We start from the raw sequence: 16,048 nt of genomic DNA on the forward strand, positions 1-16,048 counted from the left end.
TTACCATTTTTCTGATTAACGTGATGTAATGGAAATAGCAACTTAAAACTTTGCCTAGGTCACCATCAGTCGCAAGGAAACTGTATTTGAAGGTGAAGGTGATTTTGTAGACATGTGTGAAAGACATGTTCTGAAACGCAAGTGGTGTTGGTTGGAGAGCACATCAGTTACGTGTCAGATGTGTAGCCAAGCAGTAATGGTGCGCCATAGCTGCAAAAATTAGTCGGTAATATGAAGTGTTGTCTGCTGAAGCCTGATGATCCAGACGACCGTAAGGACGAAGTACGCAAAAGTACCGCTAGGCCGCACCTATTTAGCTCAGTGGCAGAGCACTGGATAGTAAACCAGGGGTCGTGAGTTCGATCCTCACAGGAGGCAAACAAATTTTCGAAATCAGTTGCGCGTTGTGGCCATATAGCTAACAGTATCTGGAACGACGAACAATTAGCGACAGGCGTTTTATTTATAATTACTCTCAGATGTGATTAAGGCGAATGACGCAGATAAAGCATTTGCCACAGCGGTACAGTGTAAGTAGCAGCAGCAGCGAAGGCGTCACCACCGGCCAGCCAACTGGGTCGCCTCCACCGCCAGCGACAGCAGAGTGGAGCTTCGGCCTCAGTCTCCTTCGTTCTTCGTCGTTCTCCATCACTTTCTACTCTGTGTCTCTCGTCGCCTTGCCCGTCTCTCGTTTGTTTCCTTGTCTTGTCCTGTGTTTTTCCTCTCATCATAATGACAAACCTCACCAGCTCCTCTGCAGCCACCACCACTGCCATCGTCTGCACCTCCCACTCAGCTGCTGTCACCACTATCACATGATGTGCCGCATCATTCCCCCCTCAGTCCATCCCCCCACTCCTCACTCTCCCATCTCCCTCCCTATTTGTCGCCCCATCCTCGGCTCCTCCCTCCCTGGCCTCCTACGGTCCCTTCCCTCCCCTCCCTCCCCCTGCTCCTTCCGTTTCTGCGGCCCCCTCTAGGGTGGTTGCCCGGAGAGCTACAGCCCTCGCTCACATCTCCCCTTCGCTCTCGTCGTCATCATCTTCATCGTCGCCTTCGCCGTCACCCTCACCATCTCCGGCTCCCACTCCAGCACTGGGACCTCTCACTACCTGCCACATTCCAGTCATTCCCATCCCCCACAACTCCTCCGCCGCCTTCAAGCACCCCAGTGGCACCCCTTCCTCCTCTACTCCCAAAAAGGCTCCGCTTCGTCCCCCTTCCCCAACTCATGATGCCATGGATGTCTCCCCGCCTGCCCCCCCTCCTCATCCTCCTCCACCCCCTCCTACCGCTACCTCCTCTCCCGTCCTGATCCCTCCTTTCTTGAAGCCTGGAAACTCACCCTCTTCATTCGCCAGAATTTTTCTGGTGTCCCCATCTCCCTCCTTACTCCTCGCCATGGTTCGTTGCTCATCTCCTCCCCCAGCCCTACCCTCGACACGGACCTCCTTTCCCGCATCCTTGTCACCCGCTTTGGGCCTAATGCCTCCCTCACCCCTCACACCAACAAAGCGGCGAGAGCTAATTTCATCACGGATGACTTTATCTACTTGCTGAGAAAAAATCCTACGTCTGTAATAATTGGTGGCGACTTCAATTGTGTAGTTAACAGGAAAGGTCAGGTGCCGCATTTTAACTACAGCAAGGAGCTGCATGACTTAATCAAAAACATGAAGTACAAAGATGCATGGGAAATCAAATTTTCTACGCTAGTCAAGTTCACGCATTTCACTTCGATATCATGCAGTCGAATCGATAGGCAGTATGTGTCGGAGAATCTAAGTCATAACATGTTGGATGTGGAAGTAATCCCGACATACTTCTCGGATCACTGTGGGTTTTCTATGACTATCAATTTAGCAAGACAATCTACAAAATTTTACCGCAGTCAGTGGATGGTCAACATTGCCCATCTCAAAGATGACGAACTAGAAGAGTGGATCAAAGCCACATGGACGGCATGTTTGAAATCAGTGCATAAATACGGATCTAAAATCGAATGGTGGGTCAAGTTTGCGAAACCTAAACTTCGGCAAACCTTAAAATCATACAGTTTTCAAAAAACTAGAGATGGCAAAAAGACAATCGAATTTTATCATACGGTATTGCGATAAGTACATGACAAACAAAATGTAGCTGCTACTCACCTAGAGCATATTCGAAAAATAAAAGCGAAGCTTCTAAGCATCACACGCCGGCAGTTAGAGGGATTAAAACTTAAATAAAAGGCGAAGTCTCTACTACAAGAAGAAACTACTTCAATGTTTCACCTGATCAAACACCAACTTAATAGGCGACGCAGTTTTATTGAACACCTCAAACTCGAAGACGGGACTGTAATTACAGACCAAAATGACATAGTGCGCGCCATCCATCAGCATTTCGCTCCCCTCTACGCTAAAGACCAGACTGCCGAGACTGCACGTCCTGAAACTTTGCACTTATTAACAGAACGGATCACTACTGATGAAAATAACTGTCTGCTTGCTGCCTTTGCAGAGGACGAAATATTATATCTAGTAAAGACGTCACCTTCCAACAAATCGGCGGGTCCAGATGGATAACCAAAAGAATTTTATCACAAGTTTTGGCATATTATTGGGTCAACATTCACGGATATAATAAACGAAACCTTACAAGGAGGAGAATTACCAACTGAACTTAAGGAAGGAAAACTAGTCTTGATTCCGAACAGTAAAGGACAAAAGCACATCGATAAGTTTCGCCCCTTAATGTTAATGAACTATGATTACAAGACCATTGCACGAGCACTTAAGGAGAGACTCACACCACTTCTAAGAATAGAAATAAAAGGCCATCAAGCCTACTTCCCGGGCAGGACGATCATGTCAGTCATCTCCGAATACAGAGACCTCATTTCTATCGTGGCAGTCACTGACATCAGGTGTGCAATATACTTCGTCCATTTCTGCAAGGCATTTGACCATGTCAGCCACCGAAACGTGGACCTCATATTTAAACACCTGGCTTTTGACGATCGAGCAGTTAGAGTACTCCATCAGATGATGACCGGAATAACTGCCAAGGCTTACGTCAACGGACAGCCGACGAAAACTATTCATATACTCGAACAAAGGGGCGTTCCACAAGGGAGCACGTTATCAATGCTTTTGTATGTTCTTGCACTTGAACCTTTGCTACGGCAACTCAGAGACAAATTAAGTGGTGTCACAATATCCGGAGTCACGCTTACAGCAAAAGCATATGTCGATGACGTGGTCGTCATCCTTAGAAACGGAGGAGAAATTACAATTCTGGAAGAGACGATACGTCAATATAGTCGTGCCTCTGGTGCAAAAGTGAACATCCATAAGAGTAAAATCTTAAACCTAAGAGAGTTTGACAGGGTACGCAGCCAATGGGCATCACTAGTTGATTCCCACAAAACACTAGGTATTACTATGAACAATTGTCCAATGAAGATGGCTGCAGTAAATTGGCGGGACACGGCGAACAAAATACAGGGTGCGTTAATAGAACTTCGTTGGCGATCCGCGAATTTATTACAAAATGTTCAATTAATTAACACCTACGTGTTTTCTAAAGCCTGTTTTGTAGCACAAATATTCCCAGCACCGACGTTACAGGTGAAAAAGGTAATGCGTCTTTCAAATAGCTACTTGTGGAAAGGCAACATATTTTAAGTTAGACTGGACAGTGTGACCAAAGCAAGACTGATGGGCGGGTTAGGGCTAACTAATTTGGTTACAAAGGCAACTGCACTTTACATCAAAAGAACCCTGTTTATGATTAATAAGGACAGAAATAACATCACCTCCCGACTATTCACAATTGTCCAGCCAGGTTCCCTGCAACCCCAGGTGAATGTGGGCAAACTAAACAACAAACTAACGCATATCAAGGAATTTTATATTGAGGTCAGCTACTTAGAGGCAGGCACAATGTACAAGTCAAACAGAACTACAAAGGAGATTCTAACTACATGGCACAATCGGATACACAAAATACCATAGAACTCAAATATCCGAACGTCATATGGCGTACTGTATGGAAAAATCTTAGCCTCAAAATCCATTCAACAGACGTGGCTTCCACTTGGTATAAGGTAGTCAGCGATACTGTACCAACCAATGAAAAACATTATCGGATAGGACTGTGTGCTACAAATCACTGCACTAAGTGTGAATTCGTGGACACACTTCAACACAGATTCACGTGCAGAGGACAATTTCACAATTGGACATGGATCAGACGGAAGATTGCACTCCTCACCAGAAGTGATGGCCGCAATTATACACCACAAATGCTGTTACAGCCTGAAGTGACATTTTTTCCAGAAAGCAAAAATAACGCTCTCATGTGGCTCATGGGTCACTACACACATTACGTAATTGGTAGGAATGGATATGACAATTCAATTGATTTCATCGTCTATATGGAATCCGCTTATTGGGAATCAAAAAAATTCAATGACCATAAAAAACACTAAGGCAACATGTTGAAAATAGTCTTCGAGAGGACAGGCATAGGATAAAAACGAACAACACAATAGAAACTATAAGGAAGTAACAAGCTAATCTCTGAGAAGTGACTACGGCTTCTACACGGTATTATGTACGAAAAAAAGAAAAACACAACAGAAAAAGGTAAAAAAAATTAGAACATACAAGAACCAGACAGGGCAAATAAAAGAAAACAAATAAAAAAAATAAAATAAGGGGAAAAGCACAACGTCCAAAGTAAAAACTTTGTTCCATGATATAAATAATGTCAGAGGAGACAGACAAAAAGTCTGTGTCCTCCCATGTCATGATGGGGGAGGGGTTCTGCGTCGTGACGCACTCGCTGTGCCGCGAAGAGGCCCCACTGCTTTTGCTGCGCGTCCGGGATCCTGCCTTCATTGCGATCTTCTTATTGAAAAGAGAAGTAAAACAGAAAGGGGTTAAGGCGTTGGACAAAAAAAATGGTAGAGCACAGGTAAATCTATTACAAAAAAATGGTAAAAAGAGTTGGTTGGAAAAAAAGAAAAAAAAAGTGAAAAGAAAGTGGTAGAGCACTGGTCTCGTAAACCAGGGGTCGTGAGGTCGAACCTCACAGAAGGCATCCATTTTTTTAACCTAAAAAAATAATAGCTCAGTTGGGAGAACGTTAGACTGAAGATCTAAAGGTCCCTGGTTCGATCCCAGGTTTCGGCAAGCGTTCGTTTTGAAGCTGATGCCAATGGAATTGCTCTGAGTCTGTGATGATGTAAGTACAGCCGAGAACAAAAATGACTCCCTCCTGTAACTGTTCAGGTTGTCTAGTGCTTACTGTAAGAGAAAAAAACTAGATAAGGCGTCAGACTTCGGATCCGAAGATTGCAGGTTCGAATCCTGTCACAGTCGTATTTTTCCACTTCTGGAAAAGAAACGTACTGTCTTAGTGTAGCTATTGGCTATTGAGTAGTACGAAACCGTCTGATTGTTGCTGTTTTCCATTTCCTGCTTGGAGATGTGATTCAGCTTGAAACACACACAACAAGAACGGTGTTAACTAGCGGAATGGTCATCAGAGTGCCGTCACCGCTATTTTTGGCTGGCACTTGCACATCTAAGACAACGTCGGAAAGTAACTCGTTCGGCTTATGAGTCAAATCAAGTAAGTGTGTTAATTTTGACGCTACTAGCGCTGCAGGTTTTCATGCAATTCCTTTACCTCTCAGAAATGATTATGAAATAAAAGTGAAGTACGTGACGAGTGTGACGTTAGGAAAACATTAGGCAGCATGGAGAGATTCTGTATGGGACCACCCAACCCAAACGAGTACTGTGTGACGTTCGACCCGGCACCAATTCACCGAGGCAGCCCGGCTAGCTCAGTCGGTAGAGCATGAGACTTTTAATCTCAGGGTCGTGGGATCGAGTCCCACGCTGGGCGGAACGGAATTTTGTTCCGCTGCAGATGTAAATTACCGTTTTTCTGATTAACGTGATGAAATGGAAATAGCAACTTAAAACTTTGCGGAGGTCTCCATCAGTCGCAAGGAAGCTGTATTTGAAGGTGAAGGGGATTTCGTACACATGTGTGAGAGACATGTTCTGAAATGCAAGTGGTGTTGGTTGGAGAGCACATCGGTTACATGTCAGATGTGTAGCCAAGCAGTAATGGTGCGCCATAGCTGCAAATATTAGCCGGTAATATAAAGTGTTGTCAGCTGAAGCCTGATGATCCAGACGACCGAAAGGACGAAGTACGCAAAAGGACCGCTAGGCCGCGCTTCTTTAGCTCAGTGGCAATGCACTGGTCTAGTAAACCAGGGGTCGTGAATTCGTTCCTCAGAGCAGGCAACGAATTTTGGAAATCAGTTGCGCGTCGTGGCCGTCTGGCAAACAGTATCTGGATCGACGAACAATTGGCGACAGGCGTTTTATTTAGAATTACTCTCAGAAGTGATTAAGGCGAATGGCACAGATGAAGCATTTGCCAAAGCGGTACAGTATAAGGTGGGACGAGGCAGTCTGAATTATATTTTATAGATGTATTTTTCACCTATTTCAGAGCCTGTCGTCGTCGTCTTCGTCGCCGCTTCTGCAGAAGTAGCAAATGGCCATCGTAGCAAATGCGGCTCAGGGACGCCCTGCCTTCGATTCCGAATGCACAAAGTGTGTGGTCTTGATTCCCAATCTCTATTTGGTCGGTCTCGTAAGGGGTTGAATGTAACGAATGGGTGGGAAACAGCAAGGGGCAGCGGCTGTGTAGAACGAAAACACAATTCCTAAGGGGTGTGAGCGTTTCGAAATGAATCGTATGTAAGGAATGCTTGGCCGTCTGTGACCGTGTGGCCTAATGGTCAGTTGTGTTCCGGCGCTCGGCCAGTGCACATCGCGCGGTGACGGGTGGTAGCGCGGGCCAAATTTTACGTCGCGAGCAGTGCTAAGTTGGAGAGCTGAGCAGCGTGTGCGAGCGCTGTTAACGTTTGTTTCTGTATAACTGTTGTAAGTAAGATGTCGACAATTAACATAGCGAACAGCGTTCAGTGTGTTTTCGATCGCGCTGCCTTGTGACCGACGGCGTTTGAAATTCATGAGTGGATCTTTGAGGATTTGAAACCGCCTGAAGATACAGTCGACACGTTCCAGTTGGACTTTGTGCAGTACTCGTAATTTAACAAATTTATTTCGAGTGACACTTATGACAAATTCGTTGAGGAGCATGTTGGTGTGAGACCATTCCGTCATAATGATGGCAGTATTAGTAATGTCCAAATCGTGCCTTCGGGATACGGAGTGAGAACCGTCAGGGTATTTAATGTGCCACCTGAGTGCCCTAATGATCTGATTGTACGTTCTCTGTCACTGTACGGCGCTGTTTTGTCAGTTACAAATGAAACATGGTCGAGTGCCTATCGCTACCAATTTAACAGCGGTGTGCGAAGTGTATGTGTAGACTTGAAAAAGCATATACCTTCCTGTATTGCCATTGGCGGCTGTCGTGCACAGGTAACTTACATTGGACAACCCCCTATCTGTTCGATCTGCCATTCAACAGAACATCTGCGGATGAACTGTACACGTCGACGTCCATTTCAACTTCCACGGGAACGTCCTGCAGACGGTAGTGAAAAGCTTGTTCCACTATTGAGTGAGGTGGTCGCGGGGACTGTACCACCACCCCGGCAGCCGGAACATGTCAGCGAGGCGGAGGTGCCAGTTCAGGTGGAATGCAGTGCCAAAGACATTCGCGGTAGGACGGACGTCGATTCGGCACCGTCATCCTCACCGGGGCAGTTACCGCTGGATACCAACGTTGCGCCAGCCACCTCTGAAACTAAGCCGTGTGCGATACAGGAGCGGGTGCAGATCAGTTTGCCTGAACCACCCCTATCGGTAGAGACTGTAGCAGACACGAAGAAAGGCCGCCGAAGGAGAAGCAAAGGGAATAGTAGCAAAGAGGAAAAGTCGAATGATTTGAGACTCGTACACATGTCAGAAAGTGGCAGCGAGACAACCTCAATCTTCTTGCTCCGTGCGCTGCGAGGACACCGCGAGGCAAGAACGCATTCGTGAACAAACCAAAGACCTGAAGGCACTACTGAGCGCTGAGAGGGATCAGAGCACCGTAACGGCTAAGAGGAAGAGCGAGCAGAGCAGCGAGCAGCTGCAGCAGCGCTCCCTCAGGAACTCGCTGACGTCAGTCGCAGCCCCGCGTGGTGGCCAGGCAGGCGCGACCACGTTGACAGACTCAACCGGCGGTGGAGGGCAGGGCGGCGCGTGCACCGGGCAGCGCCCCGACAGCAATGAGCCGTGGTGGCAGCAGAACGAGGAGATGCAGCAGTAGCTGCTCTCGCGCATGACCATCGCGCTGCGACCTTGCCCGCTCTGACCCGTTATTGGTTTTGACATTTCGTTTCGTACTCCAAACGTTACCAACGAGTTTGGTTCAAAGCCGGAGAGAAGGACGATCCAAAACTCAGAGCTCATTGTCCTCTGAACTATCATGGGTGACAGCCAAACCTACAACATTACCACACTTAACGTCATTAGAATTCAAAGTGCGGTGAAACTCCGTTCGCTAACTGATTTCTTGTATGGTACCAGCGTTGACATTGCCCTTCTACAGGAGGTAGTCACAGCCTTAGAAGTGCCCGGTTACGTTCTTATTGATAACATCAATCTCCAGGATGCTGTAGGCAGTGCCATCCTTCTGCGTGACGGTATACCCTTTACGGATGTGCAGCGGCTGCCCAGTGGTCGTGGCATTTCTCTTCGAGTGAATGGTGTGCAGATTGTTAACGTGTACGCCCCCTCAGGTAGCACTCATAAGAGAGCTCGTTCAAAATTTTATAAAACCGAGGTTCCCATTCTTCTTAGCGCTTATCGTGAACATCTCATCCTCGGTGGTGACTTCAATTGTGTGCTCAACGACAGAGACCAAACTGCTAACACGAACAGATGTATCGAACTTGAACATTTAATTCATGGCATGCGTCTTCACCATACATGGGAACAACTGCACGCTGAACGGGTAGCGTACACCTTCGGAACCAGTCATTCTGCCAGTCGGCTGGATAGGATCTATGTATCCGATGCCCTCCAGCGACATATTGTGAACTGTGACATAGCTCCTGTCAACATCTCCGACCATTGTGCATATCAGTGTCACCTCAAAGTACAACGCCAGCCAATTTACCACGGGAAGGGCTACTGGAAATTGAATGTCATCCTTCTGCAGGGTGCACAACTTGAAGAGGAGGTGAACTTAACGTGGCAACAGCTCCAGCGGCACCGATGTTGTTACGCTAGCGTTCTATAGTGGTGGATTCAGTGTGCTAAGCCTAAATTACGCCTCACCCTCATTAGCTACGCCCGACAAAAAAGCTTTTGGCAGAAACTGACTATTGAATTTTATTATCGCTGTTTGAGAGAACTGTACAGTCGCACTAACAATCTTTCTCGCGACATCGACGTAAAGATCAAACGATAAAAGCAAAAATCACGGCGATACAACGCCAACGAATGCATGGCATCATGGTGCGAGCCCACCCCAAGGACTTTGCCGCCGAAGAACGTGCCTCTCTGTACCACATCCTGAGAACGACGAAACGGTGTAAAGCCATGTTGATTGAAGCCGTCGTTGATGACGCTGAGAATCCCATCACTAAGCAACGTGACATCATCTCGCACGTCTACGACTATTATAGTCAATTTTACAAGAACCAACTCGTTGATGAACACTCGTGCGAGGATTTTCTTAGGACCTTGAGCTGTCGCTTGTCACAACAGGATAATGCAAAGCTGGAATCTGTTTTCACAGAGGACGAAATCCGGCTAGTGGTGAACAGTGCAAAGAAAGGGAAATCACCAGGACCCGACGGTCTCAGCGCTGAGTTTTACCAGCGATACTGGAACCTCCTCGGTCCGACACTCCTCGAGATAGCGAATGAACTCTGGCACCTGGAAGTCATACCCAAGGCATTTACGGAAGGTATCATCCTGCCCTTACCGAAAAAAGGGAACAGCAGGAAGGTCGAAAACATGCGACCCATCGCACTCCTGAATGCCGACTTCAAAATCATCACAGGATCGATTAAGCTAAGGATGCAAACCGTTATGTACAGGGTTTTAGGCAGTTACCAGTACAGTGCAGTGCAAGGTCGAAGTGCCATCTTAGCTGCCTGCGATTTGAGGGACATCATCCGTTCAAATGCTGAAACTAGAAGGCTTATGACCGTGTACGTCATGATTTCCTCTTTCAAAGCATGAAGTAACTAGGATTTGGACCTCATCTCATAGAATTAATTCGCAAACTTACTACAAACGCTTCTTCACGGATTCTCATTAATGGCCATTTTACACAAGTAGTTTCCATTGAGCAATCCATCCGCCAAGGATGTCCTCTGTCAATGATTTTGAACGCTATTGCAGTAGAGCTGCTACTGAACAACTTAGCGCATAGCGGGATCGGGCTTAGCGTCGAGTCTGTCACTATCCCATTCATTGCGTACGCTGACGATATATGCGTAACTGTGTCATCATCGCAACAACTTCTGTCAGCAGCAACTCTTCTACAAACAATCACGTATCTTTCAGGAGCAATACTCAGAGGACCAGTCTCATCAGAAACCTCATTCAGCGGTGGAAGCCTCATAGCTTTGACCCACCCGTTAATATCGCCGGCATTCCACTTTCCTACCGACATGTGCTACTGTACTACATGGAAATGAGCTACATTCGACACAACATCGTCGATAACGGAAACCTGACGAACAGGAAGCTTTACGACCTTCTCATGACAACAAACCACAGGAATCGTCTCGAAGAAAAACATCCACATACACATTGGAGTATAATATGGGGGAATGTGCACAACGACATGTTGCCATCACGCGTCATAGCCGACTGGTATCTCACAGTCAACGATAAAGTAGCAACGAATGAAGAGCTACATAAAATAGGCCTTCATCCAACGCCCAACTATGACGCATGCAGAAGAGTCGATACGCTCCTTTATAGGTTCACGTGCGGACATGCAGAAGAAATTACAACATTTCTTCGTCAACTATTGTCAGTGATAGACCGTACGACGCCCAGTGGTGTAGACCTTTTAGAGATCATTCAGCCACAAAAACTGAGTTATCCACGAGCAAAAAACAACGCTACAACGTGGATCACAGGCCACACAGCATCGTTTATTATGCAGAATAGGCATGCTACTTTCCTAGACTATTATTCTTACAAAGAAATTGAACACTTTAAAATAAGCCAACAATGTGACTACAGGAGGATATTTGGAAACATGCTGAAAATCATAATTAACGGTTAAATGCTTCAAATACAATATTTGGAGAGGTTGCCAGTTGCCTGTATGTATGAATCCTATTTGCTTCCTGGGACTTTAGTTCTTGCCCGAATTTTAAGATACTATTCAGATGCTCACCAATGCAGAAGGCATTTTTTTTCTTTTCCATTTTCCTCTCAACATTTTCCTTCTCTCGCAGAGCAGCGGAGCAACTTTCCTTCGACAATGAAGTGATAGTCTTTTGTGCACCACAAGAAGACATTTCCTTTCTTTTCTTATATTGCGCAACGGCAGCCTAGAACTGATATATACTTTGTTCATTCTATTCTCATTACAAATCGAAGCACATGTTTATTTCCCCTTCCTAAAAAAATAGAAAAAAATTAAAAAAATTAAAAAATGAAATAAAAAAATAAAAGAAATAAAATAAAAAAGGCGCTAGTTTAAGGCCCCACACAAAAAAGGATGGTAAAGCTCTTGGAAAAAAAAGAAAAAAAAGAAAAAAAGGGGTAGCGTCTTAAATAAGGGGTAGCGTCTAAAAAAAGTGGTCTAGTGGTAGGGTCTTAAAAAAAAAAAAATGGACAAGGTGTCGGACTTCGGATCCGAAGAGTCCAGGTTCGAATCCTGTCACAGTCGTGTTTTTCCACTTCTGCAAAAGAAACGTACCGTTTTAGTGTAGCTATTGGCTATTGAGCAGTACGAATCCGTATGAATGTTGCTGTTGACCATTTTCTGCTTGGAGATGCTCTTGAGCTTGAAACACACACAACAAGAACGGTGACAACTAGCGAAATGGTCGGCAGAGTGCCGTCACCGCGAGGTTTGGCTGCCACTTGCACATCTAAGACAACGTCGGAAAGTAACTCGTTCGGCTTATGAGTCAAATGAAGTAAGTGTGTTAATTTTGACGCCACTAGCGCTGCAGGTTTTCATGCAATTCCTTTACCTCTCAGAAATGATTATGAAATAAAAGTGAAGTACGTGACGAGTGTGACGTTAGGAAAACATTAGGTAGCATGGAGAGATTCTGTATGGGACCACCCAACCCAAACGAGTACTGTGTGACGTGCGACCCGGCACCAATTCACCGAGGCAGCCCGGCTAGCTCTGTCGGTAGAGCATGAGACTCTTAATTTCAGGGTCGTGGGTTCGAGTCCCACGCTGGGCGGAACGGAATTTTGTTCCGCTGCAGATGTAAATTACCGTTTTTCTGATTAACGTGATGTAATGGAAACAGCAACTTAAAACTTTGCCTAGGTCTCCATCAGTCGCAAGGAAACTGTATTTGAAGGTGAAGGTGATTTCGTAGACATGTGTGAAAGACATGTTCTGAAATGCAAGTGGTGTTGGTTGGAGAGCACATCGGTTACGTGTCAGATGTGTAGCCAAGCAGTAATGGTGGGCCATAGCTGCAAATATTAGCCGGTAATATAAAGTGTTGTCAGCTGAAGCCTGATGATCCAGACGACCGTAAGGACGAAGTACGCAAAAGTACCGCTAGGCCGCGCTTCTTTAGCTCAGTGGCAGTTCAGCTTGAGACGCGCTGTAGTGAGGGTGTTGTGAGCTCCGAGTCACTAGCGGTGTTTACGATAAGCTCTTTGTCACTCGTCGCGTGTTGTGTACCCGTTCCGTGTTGTGTCGTTTGTCGATTCTGTTTTGTCAAGTATAAGTGCTATTAGCCCTTGTCGAGTTAATTAGCAACATGTCACGTTTATTTCCAAGGAAGGATACCATCAAGTTTCAGCTTGACGTATGAACCAGGTCCGCTCAACCAAGTTTCGTTGAAATGCACGACTGGATTGTGGACGTTGTTGGACTTACATCGGAGCAAGTGCATACTGCTGATTACGATCTGGAGCAGTATTGTTTTTTCGTGAAAGTGCTGGACCCCCTTGTGATGGAGCGTTTACTGGCAAACTATGGTGGCGCAATCGAATTTCTTCACCGTGATGTAACAGACAGTACTGTTACAATTTCCACTGCTGATCTCGAGTACAAAAATGTGAGAGTGTTTAACTTGACACCCGAAGTAGAGAACTGCTATCTGTGAGAAGTATTATCTGCATATGGCGAGGTTAGGACCGTTAGGAATGCAATGTGGTGTCGTGAACATCGATTGCAATGTTATAGTGGAGTGAGATCTGTAGAGATGCACGTTAAAGTCAGCATTCCATCACGTATTATGGTTTGTGGCTACAAGGTACTAGCCACCTATGTCGGGCAGACGCCTCCCTATCATATTTGAAATGAGAGTGGGCATCTGCGTCAGGATTGTCCACGTCACGTGTTTGTCCTAAAAACCACTCTGCAGAGGAGGCAGCGGCTGACATTCAGTGACATTCTGATGAATAGTAAAGTTGAACAGCCTGCTGCTCCTACACCTTCCGCAATTAGTACCGAACCGGTTACGCTCGCTGACAATCAAATTACTGCGTCTTCTGTCGACGCGCACTCTGACACGGCTGCTAGTGAACGGAACAATTCCAGTCAAAAAAGACCTCATGAATCAGTTGGTGTCTCCTCAGATGAGGAAAAATCTCACCAAGCGCATCCTGTTCAAAAGCAAAAATCCTGTTCTGGTGATGACGGGTCAGAATTAAAAGTTATGGAGGTAGAATCCACATCTCAGGGCGTTGACGTTAAGGTTTCTGCAGTAGCTGTTGCGATGCCTGAAACTGCTACTGACCAGATTGGGACAGAAAGCTCTTCCAAAGAAAAATCTGAGGCCGAGGGGCAGAAATGTGAAACTTCTTTTCCCGTTACTGAGCGGCCAGATGTGGCGCCTGCCCATGACGTGACAGTTTCCAATACCGCCACTCGACAACTTAAGGCACAAGATTTGCCAGATCATCCACATGATAGTCACAGTAGGCAACAAGATTCGCAGCATAAAGGTGTTTCTCAAACTCATGCCATGACTCCAGATCCTCAACGACGCCGGTTGAATCCTCCGCCGAACGTAACTCACAGTAGAAATCAGATGCGGCGCGACGCGGCTAAATTGGACAGAAAATCACCAGAAGACAAAGTACCACCCCCTCCAGGGCACTTCGAGAACGCAGACGCAGATAGTCCTGCAGGTCCGCCCACAAATTCTATAGTAGCCACCGATGCACACACTTAGCAGCATTACTAACTGAATTGAGCCTACGTGAATATGTGCTCTTCTTTGGGTGTTCTTTTACTCTCAGATGTACAGTGTACGGTGCCCCACATACACGAATATCAGTGCGTGTCGCTAGTTTGACATAATGAGTCAAACTTATAACATTGGAAGTCTCAATATCAACAGAATTACTTCGGACTTAAAAAAATTAGCTTTGAAACAATTTATTTACGGCTCGGAGGCGGACATAATTTTGTTGCAAGAAGTATTGTTTACTGATTTTCATACACCTGGCTTTAACACTTTTTTTAATGTCTCATTAGACGATAGTACAGGAATTGCTATAATGAGTCGTGTCGGGATACCAGTAGTGGTACTGGATAAACTTGAAGCCGGAAGAGGCTCAAGTTGTCAAATTTATGATGTCACGATTTTAAATGTTTATGTTCCATCGGGTACCACTAAAAAGTCAGAGAGGGCCAAATTCTTCAAGGAAGATGTTGTGTACTTGCTTCGGAAGAATCCTATCAATGTCATTGTTGGAGGTGATTTCAATCGTGTTGTCCATCGGAAAGACCAGACTCCACATTTTAATTATTCTCAGGAGCTTCATGAGTTAATTAAAACTGTGCGATACAATGATGCCTGGGAAGTAATCTTCCCCACGTTAGTCAAATATACGTTTCTTACTTCGGCATCGTGTAGTCGCATTGATAGAATATATGTCTCTGAGAACATTAGCACTCAAGTACTAAATGCGGACGTCATCCCAACGTATTTTTCCGATCATTGCGCTCTCTCCGTTTCCATAACATTAGTCAAGCAGTCCACTCGCGCATACCGCAACCAATGGACCCTCAATATCGCGCATTTGAAAGATGACGATCTTGAAGATTGCGTTCTCGAAACGTGGACGAAATTCAGAAATTCAGAATTACGGAACCAAAACCGAGTGGTGGGTCAAATTTTCTAAGATGAAATTGAGACGAATGTTAAAAAATTAAAGTTTTCAAAAAAGGATGGCGGAAAAAAGGACTATTGAATTCTACTACACGGTTTTACGAGAACTCCATGAAAAGTCACATGGGTCAGACACTCACCTAGCACAGATCAAAAGAGTAAAAGCCAAACTTTTAAGCGTCACACGGCAACGGTTAGACGGATTGAAAATCAAATCAAAAGTAAAATCTCTCCTGGAGGATGAAACCGCCTCAGTGTACCATTTTATGAAACATCAGTCTAATCGGCGATGTACTTTTATTGAGTATCTCAAACTAGAAGACGGTAGAGTACTCACAGACTAAGGTGACGTTGTCCGCACACTCCATCGGCATTACAAAATGCTCTACAACGAGGACCAGTCTGATGACTGTGAGGGCTTTGAAGTCATCAACTCATTACGTAATTTAATCACTATAGATGACAATAATTCCTTGTTTGTTGACTTCAAAGTCGACGAGGTGTTCGACCTGGTGAAGACATCTCTTCCAAATAAATCGGCGGGTCCAGAAGGTATTCCTAAAGAGTTTTATCAACGGTATTGGCATATCATTGGGACAGTTTTTACTGAGGTCATTAATGAACTCATGAGAGGAGGTGCACTCCCATCAGAACTCAAAGAAGGCAAACTTGTCTTGATACCGAAAAGCACAGGCCAGAAGAAAATCGATAACTTTCGTC

The 16,048-nt window shown here is 45.5% G+C and overlaps 3 non-coding genes across 3 annotated transcripts; all 3 read left to right on the forward strand.

The window, feature by feature from the left end:
* Positions 1-5,100: 5,100 nt before the first annotated feature.
* On the forward strand, positions 5,101-5,180 carry Trnaf-gaa (transfer RNA phenylalanine (anticodon GAA)). The gene has a single exon. It is a non-coding gene; the product is annotated as a tRNA-Phe (tRNA).
* A 648-nt stretch (positions 5,181-5,828) lies between these two features.
* Positions 5,829-5,901, forward strand: Trnak-uuu (transfer RNA lysine (anticodon UUU)). Its single transcript has one exon. It is a non-coding gene; the product is annotated as a tRNA-Lys (tRNA).
* Positions 5,902-12,357: 6,456 nt separating this feature from the next.
* Positions 12,358-12,430, forward strand: Trnak-cuu (transfer RNA lysine (anticodon CUU)). The gene has a single exon. It is a non-coding gene; the product is annotated as a tRNA-Lys (tRNA).
* The last annotated feature ends 3,618 nt before the right edge of the window (positions 12,431-16,048 follow it).

Source organism: Schistocerca gregaria, chromosome 7 (genome assembly GCF_023897955.1).
Source record: "Schistocerca gregaria isolate iqSchGreg1 chromosome 7, iqSchGreg1.2, whole genome shotgun sequence".
Taxonomy (NCBI): domain Eukaryota; kingdom Metazoa; phylum Arthropoda; class Insecta; order Orthoptera; family Acrididae; genus Schistocerca; species Schistocerca gregaria.